At 36.3% G+C, this 17,477-nt stretch overlaps 1 long non-coding RNA gene across 2 annotated transcripts; it reads left to right on the top strand.

Annotated features, from left to right (window-relative positions):
* The first annotated feature begins 170 nt into the window (after positions 1-170).
* Positions 171-16,733, top strand: LOC139941054 (uncharacterized). Of its 2 annotated transcripts, XR_011786528.1 has the most exons (6): positions 171-271; positions 2,543-2,656; positions 9,955-10,108; positions 10,949-11,057; positions 11,574-11,689; positions 12,210-16,733. It is a non-coding gene; the product is annotated as an uncharacterized lncRNA (long non-coding RNA). The 2 variants fall into 2 exon arrangements; XR_011786529.1 differs by lacking the exon at positions 9,955-10,108.
* The last annotated feature ends 744 nt before the right edge of the window (positions 16,734-17,477 follow it).

The following is a 17,477-nucleotide window of genomic DNA, read 5'->3' as shown; positions in this document are numbered from 1 at the left end:
GACTTGTGGACAAGTCGTTATGGTCTGCTGCGGTGGATAGTCGAGTTGTGGCTACTTCTACCATGACTGTAGTCCTGTGAGAGCAGTAGCCTCGCGGGGCCAGTAGTCTCGCGAGAATACCGCGGGAATCGCGGGAGATCCGCGACAAACATTTAACGACTTGTCGACAAGTCTAGGCTGGTACGGGCCTTATCTGGTTAGTCGCCATCTTCCTAACTGTGAAGCTGCAAAAACAACTGTATGACGCAGTTCTAAATTTCACCGAGAAAAGGTAAATCTTTGTTTTTTTCATGTCCCCGTCAAAATACACTTCCGTAAAACCCCATGGCACTTCCATGAACGCATTCCGTGGTTCTTCACACTGATACATGTACTTTTTAAGCCGCCTCATCAATACGGTCATGACATTTTGATGTCAGACTAGACTACCGGGCTATCGGGCTGTCAGGCTGCCTCTACGAATTGCCGCTACCGGGCTAACGGGCTGCCGCTACCGCCGGGCTGTGTAGTTACGGTCTTCCCTCACGTGTGCTTTACATGCAGGCTAGGCCTACCCGGTATTTCTGCAGTCAAAGAAAGGAAAAGTTTCCGTATGGCGCCACCACTTTTTCATTCGAAATAAAATAATATAGTATCTAATTTACCTGATTGATATATCCCTTTTTGTAAAAATGAGTGAAAAAGTGGTGGCGCCATACGGAAAGTTATCCACATAAATACCAACAACTCACGACCCCTCACACAACTCACGACAACAATAATGCACTTTAACAGAACATATGAACATAAGTCAACCGTTAAAAGCACAAGAGTCAAATGCATCTGAATCACTTTCAAACTGTTGACAAAATTGTATTTTAATTGTAAAAAAAGTTTGTTTTACCCCAAATTTAGTAACAAACAGAAATATTCACCATTCTTATTTGGCACTGCGATATCCGACCCTGTTGTTTTGACCTATGTACTCTGTGCCACAGGGTCGATAATCGGCCCGCAGTGGTTTACGCTATACACTTTACCGATTCGTGACTTCCTGAAATTTAATCTGAATTACCATGTGTACGCAGACGACACTCAGCTATACATCACGTTTAAATCTTCTCAAGGAAACGCCAATGCATCTATTGCAAGACTTGAGAAATGCATCTAAGAGATTCGACGTTGGACACAACAAAACTTCCTGAAGTTAAATGATGATAAGACAGAGTTCCTTCTATTTGGGTCACGTCAACAGTTAACTAAGGTTTCAGTGCCATACATCTCCATCGGTGATGCTCGGATAGCTCCGATCCCCCTCGCTGAAAGCTCGGAACTTAGGGGTTATTTTTTATTCATCGATGACACTTCAGCCACACATCAACAACATTGTTCGTTTATCATCATGTCACATCAGGAATATAGGTAAGATTCGCAAGTACTTGGACAAAAGTGCCACTGAAAAGGTCATTCACGCATTTGTTACTTCTCATCTTGACAACGGCAATGCTCTTCTCTACAGTCTTCCTAACAACCAGATTTCCCGACTTCAACGGCTCCAAAATACTACCGCCGGCATTGTGACCAAGAAAATCCTGTTCTATCACCCCCATTCTGAAACAACTACAGTGGCTCCCTATCTCTTAACGAATCATCTTCAAGCTGATGCTCATTGTCCACAAAGCTCTTAATGGCAAGGCTCCCCACTATATTTCTGAACTGCTTCAAGTTTACACTCCATCAAGGAATCTTCGATCAAGTTCTATGCTTCTCCTCATTGAACCCAAGTCTCGACACTCATGGGGTGACAGGTCTTTTTCTTCAGCCGGGCAACACATCTGGAACTCTCTACCATTTAAGCGTCGATCTTGTCTTTGTACCGCAAAATTCAAGTCTCTTCTCAAAACTTATCTTATGTCACAGGTTTTCAATGACTAATTTTGTTTGTTTTTCTTTATGTTGTGTTTTGCTTTTGTTTTGTTTTTGGTTTTACTGCGCCTTGAACACCCAGCAGGGTGGATATGTGCGCATTACAAGTCTTATTATTAATATTATTATTACCAATTCTTTTTTTAAATGTCACCCTCCTACATGTACATGTACATGGAGGAGCCCAATTATAGGCCCCTATGGGTATTTTTAACACTTTGCTTTATCTGTTATGGTGGCTGTTATAAAATGCCTCTCCTTGCTCATCGCAGAAAGTTAAACCAATCCTGGTCGCTTGTGTTGTTATACTTTATTTACAGATAATGTTGAACTACTAAGATGCTTGTCCAAATATCTTCTTGATTGGTTATCAAGAATAATAGCTTATTGTGTCAAGGTCGGCTCTGCACTCAAGATTGCAAGAAGAAGATTGGTATCTTCATCGAAACAAAAGCAACACTCCTCCCTGTCAACAAGTTTTTGTGAAACAAATGTTCTACATGGAAGAGCCCATTTATTAGGTCATCAGTTCAGACTTTTGTTAATCTGTTATGGTGTCTGTTATCCTTGCTCATCACAGATGTGTTTCTTTTAAATCCAGGTCAATTAAATTGATGTTCTTATACTTTGTTTGCAGATATGGTTGCAAGCATCTCCACGTGCTTTTTGTTTGATGGGAAATCAAACATCATCATAACTTGTGTCAAGGTTGGTTCAGCACTCAAGCTTGCAAGAAGAAGATTGGAATCGGGTCAGTGCATTGTATCAATGAGAATGGGTCATTTTTATTGTTTACACATAATTTACATGATGTTGTTAATTAATGGACCATGCAATCGCCACAGAAAACATAATATCAAAGATATCATGAGAGGCGTTATTTGGAGATGATGGAATCTTCTTTCGTGTGTATGTTGGTGAAGAGAGAGACTATATGTACGTCAGAACCCCTTAAGAATGTGCCTATGAAAATACAACTATTTCACCTGCCAAATCTGTAGGTAATAATGGAGTTCTGTTTGATGCCAGGGTGTCAATGGAAGATCATGTTGCACAACTAAGTAAGAATCTTGACTTTTACCTACAAATATTGCCAAGATACGCCAAACATTAATGAGGCTACCTGTCATTCTTCTGTTAGATAACTTGTGTTGTCTAGACTAGATTAGTACAACTCTTTTTTGAAAAAATTTTGGCTATTTTTTTTATTACTTGGATTACCGGAATCGCCACTCTAAAAATTGCATTTGAGATTTTTTTGTTTAATCCCCACCCTAAAAAACTTGTGTATAATAAATTTTTAAAAACACCAACATCACAGTTTCTGTATCCTGCTCCCACTTTAAAATTAGGTTTTACCAAAAAAAATCTGATTTTGTTGAGTAAATTGGGAAATTGTCTGAGTTGATTGAAAAAGTGTGGCAAAATTTGTCCACAAACTGTTACAAGTTCCGCTGATACGGTGTGCAGCGATTATTTCAAAAGGAATTCCACACATGTACAGTACATGTACATAGATGTATGTGTACCAGGGGGGGATAAAACAACACATGCTTTTGTGGAGAGCTCATTAACCCGAAAATGTGCAAGGTTGTTTTGGTGTAATTTTAAGAACAAATTTGAAGCTAGTCACGCTCGATTAACATCGTCGATGATGTTCGCGTCGGTTTTTGATTTTTTTACCGATACGCATGACCACGAGTCCACAAAATTCATCCATCGAACAACTTTTTTGGCATGCAAACTGTAATCCAAGTAACTAAGAAAAGCTGGCCTCACATATAAAAATAAAAATTGTGTTTAGAAACTTTATAATTATATATAGTTACATGAAAAATAACAATATTAGATACATGTACTTGAATAACTGAAAAATCAACAGGTTGTTTCTTGAATAGTAACAAACTACTGAACGCAAGACAAAGTTTACAATTAAATATGGCTGGAAAGAGTGTTTCTTAAGCTTTAAAATTATACATAACTTGTTCTAACATACGACAGTGGACAACAAAGTGTTTCATTTCACAATTTTCTCTGTCCAAACGTCAAAAATTCACATCAAAACAGTTCAAACCCATGTGCTGTGGACGCACTTACCTCTTCCTTTGGAAAGTTTAGACTGCTATAGATGTGATTTTACAGCCGAAGCATAATGGTCAAAATTGTCATGAAACTCAGGGAAACGTGTGTGTGACTGTAGCACAGGGATGTGGGATACATTTCTAGTATGTAGATGGCCAAAGGGGTTAAACTTTGAAGAACAAAAAAGGCAAAAAAACCTCCTACAGGACATCCCGTAGGTTGGCATTTGTAGCGTTTTTTTTTTATATGGACTATCACATAGCTCGGCGAAATGGGTTAAGACTAGTTGTAATTACAACATCTCACCATTACTTCATAAGTTGCACTGGTTGCCTTTCACAAACTTTATTTAGATGTCTTCAAGTCCCTTGCTCACAAGTCACCATCAAACTATCTGGTATCTTATATGAAAGAATATGTGAAAACAATCACTTTCAAATGGTAAAAAAAAATGAGCCCGAACCGTTGAATTTAATGGGTATTTTAACTTGCTGCCCTGAAAAGCTCATAAGAGATAACGCCATTAAATTTGTGTCGATGGTTGTTTACAAGCTATGTTTTATGAAAATTAAGTTATTTACCATGGGGTTTTCTTGGTCGACAGAATCTCAGTCACCTTGTGATCATAGTCAAAGGAGGATATGACCACAGTGGTGTTACTCTCGTCGGCTTACGTGATGTGGTTGGATTTGGTTCATGAGGTTAGAGCTCAGATGGTGACATTCTGTTGCCTGTGGTTGTTTTTTGGTAGGGACTTCTTGAGGATTGCAAGATCTGGATTTTGTTTGTGGTTTCTCGGTACTGTAGTCTGGCCTTCTTGAGGGATTTAAGGATCTGCATACAGATTTGATAGGTTGAAGGTTAGGGTTTGATTTAGGGCTTAGGTATAGGTAGGGGTTGACTGTGATCATGTCCACCTCTGACTATGACCTCAAGGTAATTGAAATTCTGTCGACCTACACTTTCAGACGTTTACCAATAAATCCCACTGCGGCCATCGATCATTCTTCAACACCAATTCAAGCAACAACTTAGTCACTATCAAAAAGGACATTCACGTCAGTCAATCTGACATTCTTGTTTTTACAATAGCAAATGGGAGAAGGCATGATTGATATGGACAGAAATTACGATGAATACCAGTTCAGTGCAATTTCGATGAGGAAACAAACAAAGCCTCAAGTTGTGTACAGGCTTTGTTGCAATTTGTATGGGTCGCATACATTTTCTTGGGAGCTCCTGGTATATGGGGTTTATTTATCAAGAATAGGTCTTCAAATTTTCTGTTTGGCAAAAAGTAACAAATGTAAAAATTCATTTGTTGATTTTTATTTATTAATTTTTTTTTTCAAATTTGTATGCATTCTTCATTTAAAGCAACCGCACAGCATCAGTGAACAGCATTGTCCAAATGCCTGCACTTCAGGTATCACAACTTACATATATAAAATAACAAACCTGTGAAAATTTAGGCTCAATCGCTCATTGGAGTCTGGAGAAAATAACAGGTAAACCCACCCTTGTTTCCGCACGTTCAGAGTTTCATGACATAGGTTTTAAATAAATCCATTATTCTTGATCTCAAGCATTTTAAATTATTTTAATAATTTCTCAAAAAGTAAAGCATTTCATGGAATAATATTTCAAAGGGACTCTTTCACCATTAACTTCTGTAAACCTTGTAAGTTGTTTGTAAATCTGTGAACTTTAAATTTTTGTTCTGTTTAGAAAGTGTCCAATGGCTTTAAAGACACTGGACACTATTGGTAATTGTCAAAGACCAGTTTTCTCACTTGGTGTATCTCAACATATGCATAAAAAACAAACCTGTAATAATGTTAGCTTGACACGGTCGTCGGAGTTGCGAGATAAGAAAGAAAAAGCACCCTAGTCACACAAAGTTATCTGCTTTCAGATGCTTGATTTCGAGACCTTATACTCTAAATCTGAGGTCTCAAAATCAAATGCATGTAAAACTACTTCTAAGCGAAAACTACTTCACTTCATCAGAGGGAGCCGTTTCTCACAATGTTTTATACTATCAATGTCTCCCCATGACTCGTTACCAAGTGAGGTTTTATGAGAATAATTATTTTGAGTAATTTTCAATAGTGTCCACTGCCTTTCATGACATTTTAGTGACCTTTTAATATAACAAAATGAAATTGCCAATAGTGACTTTTATTTCTGAGAAGAGGATAATTGTGCAAATACTTTTTAAAGGAAAGTGGAAGTGAAATTGTAGATTTGTGAATAGAGTGTTTGAGCCAAAGGCAGGTATTTTGTAGCAATGATCTACACTTCTAAGATATAATTGAATGACTTTGGTTTTTTCAATAAAAAAATGTAGATTTGTAAGTTTACTCAATCTGGACGAGTCGTATGTTGGCAATTTCATGACAGAGAGACAAGTCAAAACAGAACAACAGGGAAAAGAGATTCTAAATAGTTTATTTTTAGAACCAAGTGTAGAAAAAAGTGGAGATCGCAATTACTGTCTGTACATTGCGCATGAGCTCCATTGTACATTACTATTAGGGTCTGTACACACACAAAAAACAGCAACTTGTGCTTCCCATGCGTTGTGATGTTAAGACTTTCGACCTTTGCACCCTTGGTAGGGACTTTTGCTAGAACTGTTTAGAACTAAAATTGCCGCTCGTCAAAACTTCAAATGCGTTGGGCATAGTACTCAAAGTAAACCATGGGGCGCCTGTTGGATGTTTTTAACCTCTTTCCCTTTGTTTCAGTTAATCATACCACTTGGTGTTTCTCCTTGTTCATTACTTGAACTAAAGGTTCTATGAACATGGACTTTCAAAGTAGTAAAGCATAGCCTATGCTCTTTTCAGATGTATAAAAATGCCAAGGGTAAAAAAACTACTCATTTTGCTTGAACACATCACATAATGGCATAAGGAGACCACCAGCAAAGATCGCAGTACTGAAAATTGCGGATGCAAATTTACAAATTGTAAAAATACAATGCAGGGTGATTACGGTGGATCCACTCTCAGCCCCTTTCTCTCCCATTAAATGCGACCCTAATATTATTCCACATTCATTAAATCCCTACCCACCGAACCTTCCCAAATTCGCCACACCTACATTCCTACATACCATGTTCTCAACGTGCCCATTCACAATACCCAAACAAAATATCAAGTCCAAATAAGGAACTCTCTGAACCTCGACATATTTTTACTACTGGTGCCAAAATACAACTTAAAACGAACTGGGCTGCTTGACCAACTCTCCGCAAACTGAAAAGAGACTATAGAAATTTGCGCTACCAAAAACTAAACAAGTTTACACCAAATGGTAACACTTTTACACGCAGGCTCCAACCTTTCATCCTCGGTAGTCAGCGAGGCATTTTTGGCTTCAGACTTTGCATAAATAACTCACTAGCTGCTTACCACTGATGAGTCCACCCAATTGACTTTAAAGTGTCCTTTTGGTTAAAAATCTTTGTTCTGACACCTGGTTAAAGTGACAGTGTTTGTCAAGGTCATGGTTTAAGTGGTAAGGCTAGGTTTAGTGTTAGGGTGGGGTGAGGGTTAGGGTAGGGTATGGGAGGGTTAGGGTTTGGGCTAGGGTTAGGTTGGGCTAGGGTACGTAGGTTAGATCATTGGGGTGTCAGATCATTGATGTGCTAACTGATTGATATGGATACACTAAAAAGGTCATGAATTAGAGCATGGACTCTAAATCTGAGAAGGTATGTTCATCATCAAGGACCAAATTTGGTCATTGCTTAGCAAACAGCAAGCAACTAAATTTTCCAGCAAACATTGTTACGATCCTGGACAGTCTGATAATCATTGAAAAGCGCAATACCTAGACCACTGTCCAATACATCTGGCTTTCGCGCAGACACATGCAAAACAGCAGCAAATGATCAGTTCCCGGTTCCCACTAACGGTACATAGCTACAACGCGTCATGGGCTTGGTAAATCAGTTGGGTAAATTAAGGTTTAACTATAACCCGAATTCAAAACCCACGAACAATTGAATATATTTTTTGTGTTGACATAACGTCTGTTTGATCTTTACTTTTAGTCATTAAAGTGCGCGTCCCGGTTGACCTTCATCTTGCCCGTGTGCCACACAGACATGTTTGTCACTCCAAGCTAGTCAATGTTGCGCCCTCTAGCGGCAAAACACACAAAAACTATTTTCATAGTATTTTCCCACGAAAATTAGTATGTTAGTGACCTATTTTATAGATCTTGCTTATATTTTAGAACTGGGCTGTTATCGTGACTTATTTTTGTGAAAAATTAAAGGAACCTTACAGAATTGGTTTTGCCAGCTAAAAAGTTGTTGTCAGTGTCAGCACTTTATGTAACTACCATAAACATAAACTGACAAACCTGTAGAAGTTTGAGATCGATCGGCCATCTGAGTCACGAGAAAATAGTGACAAAAACGATTCAAATTTTGCATTGCATCTGATGCCAAAACAAAAATGAATAAAACGCTCACTGAGCGATGAACTCCAAACGCGAAATTATATTATTTATTACTCATCAAATACGACATTTCAGACAGAAATATTTTAAGGTATGTTTTCTACCATGTTTTATGTAAATCTGTTATCATCACAATTTTTTTTGTTACCAATTCTGTAACGGTCCTTCTAACTTCACAATTCCTTCAAAAAATTGCATTGTGGCACATGTTTCTATACATTTAAATGAGGTTATCAAGTCTGTAATGTACAAGATCCCGTGCCAAATGAGCGAAATTTTTAAAGGGCTTTCAAAAGGTGCAAAATAAAACCTGATGCCAATGTCAAACAAATATATTGCATTTGTGAAGAAACAGGAATTGTTAAAAATTGTGATGCAAGTTAGACAATAAAATAACAACACATTGTATTAATTAATCTTAATTGTTCAACACTTTTTTTTTTAGAAAGCAAAAATTGTATTTTTAGTTTTAGTTGCATTTATTTTAAATAAATAAGGTTTTTTTAAAACTTGGTTTAGGTTTCACTGGGTTTTCAATGTTTAAAGGCACTGGACACCTTTGTTAATTGTGTTCTTACTAGTTGTATTCTGACACATGCATTTAACGTAAATCTGTAAACATTTTGTGTTTTAAAAAAAAAAAATTCTCAATGCCTGAAGTCTTTGAATATTTAAAAAAATACGTCGGAGGTAACGTACATGTATTCTCACAACGTTTGATACTACCAACAGCTCCCCTTGGTTTATGTTAAGTAAAGTTTGATGCTTACTGTTATTTTGAGTAATAAGCAACAGTGTCCAGTGCCTTCAGGCTACCCTAAAATCAATATAAGCTTTATTTGGTAAAGCTGTTTTAATTCTGATTCAAAGTTGTTTGTTCCAGTAGTTGGCTTTCTGAATAAACTCTAGCAACTGAAAGGTTTATTACAGAACTCGGTTTTTCTAACAAAACCATTGCTGGCAATGTATTCTATCACAACTGACACTCTGTAGAAGTTTGAGATCAATCTGCCATCTGGGTCGAGATAAAATTGTGAAAAAAACGATGACACACTCTGCATGACATCGATTACCAACCAAAACTTCATAAAATGCTCACTTTGCGATAAGTCTCATTCGACTTTCATGATAATTTTGTTTATGTTTTCTGCCATTGCATCAATGCCACGTTGCCACTGATTACCTAATGTACCATTTTGTGGGTAAAATTCAATATTAGTTATAGTAGCCTTGTTTTTTTGTCTTGCCTAAAAATGCGCACAATACTGCACAATCTTTGAGGAATCCATGGTACCACATTGATTCCCAAAATTGCAACAAAGATTGTTCATCATGTACTCTTTATTTTACTTATCAAGTAAGAAAACCTGAAGGGAAACTGACTTGGTAGATCTTAAACAACTTAGGTTTGAACAAGGAAAAGTTTACTGGAGCGGCCCGCTTCAGTACATTTTTCTTTGTTCAAGCCCCATTGCTTTATTTTACTTGCAGGAATCATTGACAGTAAGACATTCTAAGATGTGCGAGAAGATTTGCGATAAGATGTGCAGGGCCTAATGCACAGGCTGTTCAAGTGCCTTCTGATGCCAAGAAGCTTTTCTGTAGTGAAACCCTTGCCATCATCGCGCAAGACACACATGGCAAGGTACAGTCAAGTTTGTTTTCTTTCTAAATTTAAATTTTGCTAAACATAATTAAGTTGAACAGTTTTCATTATAATGACCTAGTTGTGGCACATTGTAGCCAACTTCGTGCGTCTGCCTTCTGCACAATTTTGGTCATTCATTGGTGTCTTTAGGTATACATGAATTTAATGAGCATTTTATGGAAAAGGCTAATTGCCTTCGTGGAAGAAGTCGTTTCCAGTGGTGTATATTTTCACTGTGCAACTATTTCCCAGAATACCTAATTCTTGATCTTTACCCCTGGAACTTTGACTTTGAAACATCTTATAATGGATATTTTAACTAATCCTGTGATTAATCCATTCAGTGTTGGAGACAAGGTAGATCACACTGTCTAAAGATGCATCATATAGCTACTGGCCCCCTCTTATTGTTTTTGGTTGCATGATGTGCTTAAATGTATAAAATTTAGGGGTTATCATTTAAAAATATTAAGAACCAGAAGCGCTTTAATGTTTCAGCATCTGGGGTGCTAGGCTTAAATTTTGTTGCAGCACTGATTTCAGTCCTTTTTGCTTTCCATTGTTGACTACTTGAAGCTGCAATGCAAGCTGCCTCCATGTTTTGTGCAAGGGGAACGTCAACACCAAAACCTCATGCATTATGTACCCTTTTGTACTCTTGGATGTAGAGAAGAAGTGTAGGTAACAGTGCATGTCATCTCACAGTCTTTGATTTCACATGTAGTGCATAATGAGCTAGGTATTAAAGCCAATCTGAATTTCATAAGATATTTCTATCAATGTTGAAATCTGTTTGAGTAATTTTCTAAATTCTGAATGTTGGTGTTTTCTTTGCAGGTCTACAAGAGACATGACCTGAAATGCTCATAGTAGAATGAGAAGATGGAAAACCTCTTCAATTGTTTGAGTTCTGCTCAGATTTTTTTTGGCAATGAGGGATGTTCAGGTAATACTGCTTTGAATTATCATGACAACAATGACCAATGGTCCATGTATAACAAATTATTTCTTTTAACAGTACTGAAGAATGATCCATACCGATATATCTTTGATATAAATTGTGTTTTTTCCTTCTTTTTTGGAGAACAATACTCCACAAATAATACGAACAACAGTTTACGTATTATAGATAGCCTTTTATTGGGACCCTTTGCGTTTTGTATGTGTAAATGTAGACTGAGGTAGCTTCAAGATGATATACAAGTAGGGGGTATGAGAGAACAATGGCACAGTTTGTGTGTAATTACCAAACCACATTATAAACGAAAATCTTATTGAAAAACAGAGGGGTTTGACTCCTGTCAGCATCAATAGAAAAAAATGCCACCCTACTACATGGAAGAGCGTAATTAACAGTTCATACTGTTGTTAATCTGTTCTGGTGGCTGTTACCCTTGCTCACCACAGAAGTTTGTTAAAAATCCAGGTCAGTTAAATTGATGTACAAAAACTTTATTTGCAGATAATGGTTGAACAGAGTGCGAAATATCTTCATGTTTGATGGGAAATCAAGCATCATCATTATTTGTGTCATGGTCGGTTCTGCACTCAAGCTTGCAAGAAGAAGATTGGAATCAGGTCAGTGCATTGTTTCAATGAGAATGGGTCATTTTTTATTGTTTATGCATAATTTACATGATGTTGTTAAATGGACCTTGCAATCGCCACAGAAAACATAGCATCAAAGATATCATGAGAGGCATTGTTTGGAGATGATGGAATCTCCTTTTGTGTGTATGTTGGTGAAGAGAGCGACTATATGCACGTCAGAACCCCAGAAGGATGTGCCTATGAATATCATGAGAGGCGTTGTTTGTCAATATTAGTTATGGTAGCCTTGTTCTTTTTGTCTTGCCTAAAAAGATGCACAATATGGCACAATCTTTAGGGAATCCATGTACCACATTGATTCCTAAAATTGCAACAAAGATTTTCCATCATGTACTCTTTATTTTACTTATCAAGTAAGAAAACCTGAAGGGAAACTGACTTGGTAGATCTTAAACAACTTAAGTTTGAACAAGGAAAAGTTTACTCGAGCGGCCCGCCTCAGTACAATTTTCTCTGTTCAAACCCCATTGCTTTACTTTACTTGCAGCAATCATTGAGAATGAGACATTTATAAGATGTGCGAGAAGATTTGCGAAAAATGTGCAGGGAGGCAGCCCAGCAGGACCTGATGCAAATGCTGTTGAAGAGATTCGAGCCCTTAAAGAACCTTTTGATGCCAAGAAGCTTTTTTTTGTAGTGAAATCCTTGCCATCATCCAGCAAGACACACAAGACACACAAGTTGCAGTCCTTGCAGAAAATTTAGGTAAACACAATTTAAGTTTTCTTTTACATTCCAAGTTGTGTATGATTTTACTGTCCATGTTTTTTAGAGTACTAAGGCCTTGTGTACTATCAAATTTTGCCTCAATATGTTTGCAAGGGTACACTGTAAAACTTTGCCCTTAAAAATTACAGTAATTTACTGTCAGCTGAGTTGCCAGTAAGTTACTGTGATTTTTACCGTCATTACTGTAAATAAATTTTAAAACAAATAAGTAAAAACAGAGTTTGGAGTTTTAACACATTTCTATTATAGCACAACTAGCTAGTGTACCCACAACATGTTTAGATTATTGTGTGGTTTGGATCCTACAAACTATTTTGTTAAGCAGGTGTCAAATTGAAAACATCATTTAAACATGTTGAATTTAAATTACTGACGAAAAGTGATTTGTGTGTAAACGGATTTTGTACAGTATACAGTTCATTTAATTAGGCATATTGAAGAATATTGATGTAAACACACTGCTTACTGCATGGATGTTTTGTTCAAGTTAAATCATCCAGCAGGGGAACTGTTTTACAGAGATGTAAGAGAAATGAGACAAACTCAGCTTCTTTGTGTTACTTGTGATCATCACTTGTCTAATCCATACAACGAAATTAGTAAAGGATCTTTTTCAAGTACAAAAGATTTTGAAATTTTGAAAAGCTTTGTGTGTTGGACGCACAAGCTAATGGACGCCAAATTAAATTATGTGGAACGCAATTGGCATAGCTATTATTAACAGCGCGTATTACACACCGACCGACGCGCAAAAAACGCAAATGAAACAGTGTCACACTGTCTATACCTGGTAAATTATGTTGCTTTAAATATAAGGGCATTTATGAACGGGAATAAAAGAGTAGTGACTCGATCTAAAGCGGACATTTAAAACCTTGCAGGGTCGTGGCGGTGCGATTGCGGCCCTCGCCTTCGGCTCAAGCCTTTATCACACGGCCACGACCCTGCCAGTTTTAAAAGGGCCGTTTAAGAACCTGTCGCCTACTTTTTTATTCCCTTATTAATTTCATTGTGTATTCCAAATGTAGGGCAACAGATCTACGGATCATTGTATGTATTTGTTTTTCTTGTCCCAGTGCCCATCATTGGGTAAATTGTCTTGTATTTTGTGTTGTACTGTTATGGCAAATAAAATAACAATAATAATAACATGGCCTTTTTGTACAAAGCTATTGTGTTAGTTACTAAAATTTGTGTATTAGGTCTTGTGTACTGATAAGATTTTGCCTGAAATTATTAAATTTGCCAGAAATTTTGTACAAGGCTATTGTACCTCAGCCTCCTGTACTAAAATTTAAACTTTGCCGAAAATGTGTGTACAATGCTTTATATAGCCTTGTGTACTTATAAAACTTTGCCTGAAAAAATGTACAAATGTGCTACATGTATAGCATTTGCTACAAAACGTGTACAAGGCTTGTGTGTTTGGAAATGTGTTTAAAGCCATTATACAGTTTCGGTACAGAAAAAAACACTTTGCTTGAAAATGTAAGAGCTAGTACTTACTAGACTGGTGCATATGCCTTGTGTAGTTGTCAAATTTTGCTTGAAAATGTTTACAAGGCCTCGTGTACTTTTTTTCCTAAAATTATCAAATTTTGCCTGAAACAGTGTCTCAAGCCTATATAATAATAATATAGCCTTGTACAGTTGCCATATTTTGCCTGACAGTTATCAAACCTTGCCTGAAGCTGACAAGGCTTAAGAAATGTGTGTTATCAAGTTTGGTTGACAATGTGTTTGTGCTTTTGTGTTGAAAACTATAGCCTTGTGTACAAATTCTGAATTATCACATTTTGCCTGAAAACATGTACAAGCCTTGCGTACATTCAAAAGTGTTGTTCTTAAACTAAAACTGTTGAACTATTGTGTACAAGACTATAGCCTTGTGTACTTCATCAAATTTTGTCTGAAATGATAAAATTTTGCCTGAAATGATCAAATTTTGCCTGAAACTAAGTACAAGACTATATGGTACACAAGCCTTGTGCATTTTGCCTGAATATATCAAATTTTGCTGTAGTTGTGTACTTGTGTACAAGACTATAGCCTTGTGTACTCCCTAAATTCTGCCTAAAAACAAGTACAAGACTATAACCTTGTGTACTGGTCAGATTTTGCCTGAAATAGTGTACAAGACTGTAGCCTTGTGTAATCATCAAATTTTGTCTGAAATTACCAAATTTTGCCTGAAATAGTGTACAAGACTGTAGCCTTGTGTATCATTAAATTTTGCCTGAATATATCAAATTTTGCCTGAAATTGTGTACTTGTGCACAATACTATAGCCTTGTGTACTCCCTAAATTCTGCCTAAAAACAAGTGCAAGACTATAGCCTTGTGTACTGATCAAATTTTGCCTGAATATATCAAATTTTGTCTGAAATTATCAAATTTTGTCTGAAATTATCAAATTTTGTCTGAAATGATCAAATTTTGCCTGAAAAAATGTACAAGACTGTAGCCTTGTGTAATCATCAAATTTTGCCTGAAATGATCACACTTTTCCTGAAATAGTGTACAAGCCTTGTGTACTTATCAAATTTTGCCTGAAATGAACAAATTTTGCCTGAAAATAAGTACAAGACTATAGCCTTGTGAAATCATCAAATTTTGCCTGAATATATCAAATTTTGTCTGAAATTATCAAATTTTGTCTGAAATTATCAAATTTTGCCTGAAATAGTGTACAAGACTGTAGCCTTGTGTAATCATCAAATGTTGCCTGAATATATATCAAATTTTGCCTGAAATAGTGTACAAGACTGTAGCCTTGTGTAATCATCAAATTTTGCCTGAAATGATCTAATTTTGCCTGAAAATAAGTACAAGACTATACACAAGCCTTGTGTTTTTATCAAATTTTGCCTGAAATAGTGTACAAGACTATAGCCTTGTGTACTTCATCAAATTTTTCCTGAAATTATCAAATTTTGCCTGAAAAAATGTACAAGACTGTAAGCCTTGTGTAATCATCAAATTTTGCCTGAAATGATCACACTTTTCCTGAAATAGTGTACAAGACTATAGCCTTGTGTACTCCCTAAATTCTGCCTAAAAACAAGTACAAGACTATAACCTTGTGTACTGATCAAATTTTGCCTGAAATAGTGTACAAGACTGTAGCCTTGTGTAATCATCAAATTTTGTCTGAAATTACCAAATTTTGCCTGAAATAGTGTACAAGACTGTAGCCTTGTGTATCATTAAATTTTGCCTGAATATATCAAATTTTGCCTGAAATTGTGTACTTGTGTACAATACTATAGCCTTGTGTACTCCCTAAATTCTGCCTAAAAACAAGTGCAAGACTATAGCCTTGTGTACTGATCAAATTTTGCCTGAATATATCAAATTTTGTCTGAAATTATCAAATTTTGTCTGAAATGATCAAATTTTGTCTGAAATGATCAAATTTTGCCTGAAAAAATGTACAAGACTGTAGCCTTGTGTAATCATCAAATTTTGCCTGAAATGATCACACTTTTCCTGAAATAGTGTACAAGCCTTGTGTACTTATCAAATTTTGCCTGAAATGAACAAATTTTGCCTGAAAATAAGTACAAGACTATAGCCTTGTGAAATCATCAAATTTTGCCTGAATATATCAAATTTTGTCTGAAATTATCAAATTTTGTCTGAAATTATCAAATTTTGTCTGAAATTATCAAATTTTGCCTGAAATAGTGTACAAGACTGTAGCCTTGTGTAATCATCAAATGTTGCCTGAATATATATCAAATTTTGCCTGAAATAGTGTACAAGACTGTAGCCTTGTGTAATCATCAAATTTTGCCTGAAATGATCTAATTTTGCCTGAAAATAAGTACAAGACTTTACACAAGCCTTGTGTTTTTATCAAATTTTGCCTGAAATAGTGTACAAGACTATAGCCTTGTGTACTTCATCAAATTTTTCCTGAAACTATCAAATTTTGCCTGAAAAAATGTACAAGACTGTAGCCTTGTGTAATCATCAAATTTTGCCTGAAATGATCACACTTTTCCTGAAATAGTGTACAAGACTATAGCCTTGTGTAATCATCAAATGTTGCCTGAATATATATCAAATTTTGCCTGAAATAGTGTACAAGACTGTAGCCTTGTGTAATCATCAAATTTTGCCTGAAATGATCAAATTTTGCCTGAAAATAAGTACAAGACTATACGGTACACAAGCCTTGTGTACTTATCAAATTTTGCCTGAATATATCAAATTTTGCCTGAAATTGTGTACTTGTGTACAAGACTATAGCCTTGTGTACTCCCTAAATTCTGCCTAAAAACAAATGCAAGACTATAACCTTGTGTACTGATCAAATTTTGCCTGAAATGATCAAATTTTGCCTAAAATGATCAAATTTTGCCTGAAAATAAGTACAAGACTGTATGGTACACAAGCCTTGTGTACTTATTAAATTTTGTCTGAATATATCAAATTTTGCCTGCTATTGTGTACAAGACTGTAGCCTTGTGTACTTCATCAAATTTTGTCTGAAATTACCAAATTTTGCCTGAAATTGTGTACTTTTTTGTTTGTGTACAAGACTATAGCCTTGTGTACTCCCTAAATTCTGCCTTAAAACAGGTACAAGACTATAACCTTGTGTACTGATCAAATTTTGCCTGAAATGATCACTTATCATGTTTTGCCTGTAACAATCAAATTATGCCTGAAAATATGTACAAGGTTAAAGTCTTGTATACTAATCAAATTTTGTCTGACAATTAGCAAATTCTGCCTGGCAATTAGCAAGATTTGCGTGAAAATGTGAACAAGGCTATTGTGTACAAGCGATAGCATTGTGTACGTATCAAATTTTGCCTGAAAACAAAATCAACGCCTTCTCTGTCTTCCATGTACTATCTGTAATGGTTCAAAGCGCCACTTGAAAGGTTTACCACTAACTCAAGAGTAAATAAGATGATACATTGCACAACATTTCTGAAGCATTTTCGAGACTCGTTTACTTCGCTACACCTACCATACAAACACACGTAAAATACACACCCAAATGCACCGCTGC

This window comes from Asterias amurensis, chromosome 8, assembly GCF_032118995.1.
Source record: "Asterias amurensis chromosome 8, ASM3211899v1".
Classification (NCBI taxonomy): domain Eukaryota; kingdom Metazoa; phylum Echinodermata; class Asteroidea; order Forcipulatida; family Asteriidae; genus Asterias; species Asterias amurensis.
Note: the sequence above shows the minus strand (reverse complement) of the source record. Positions and strands in the feature narration are given on the sequence as shown.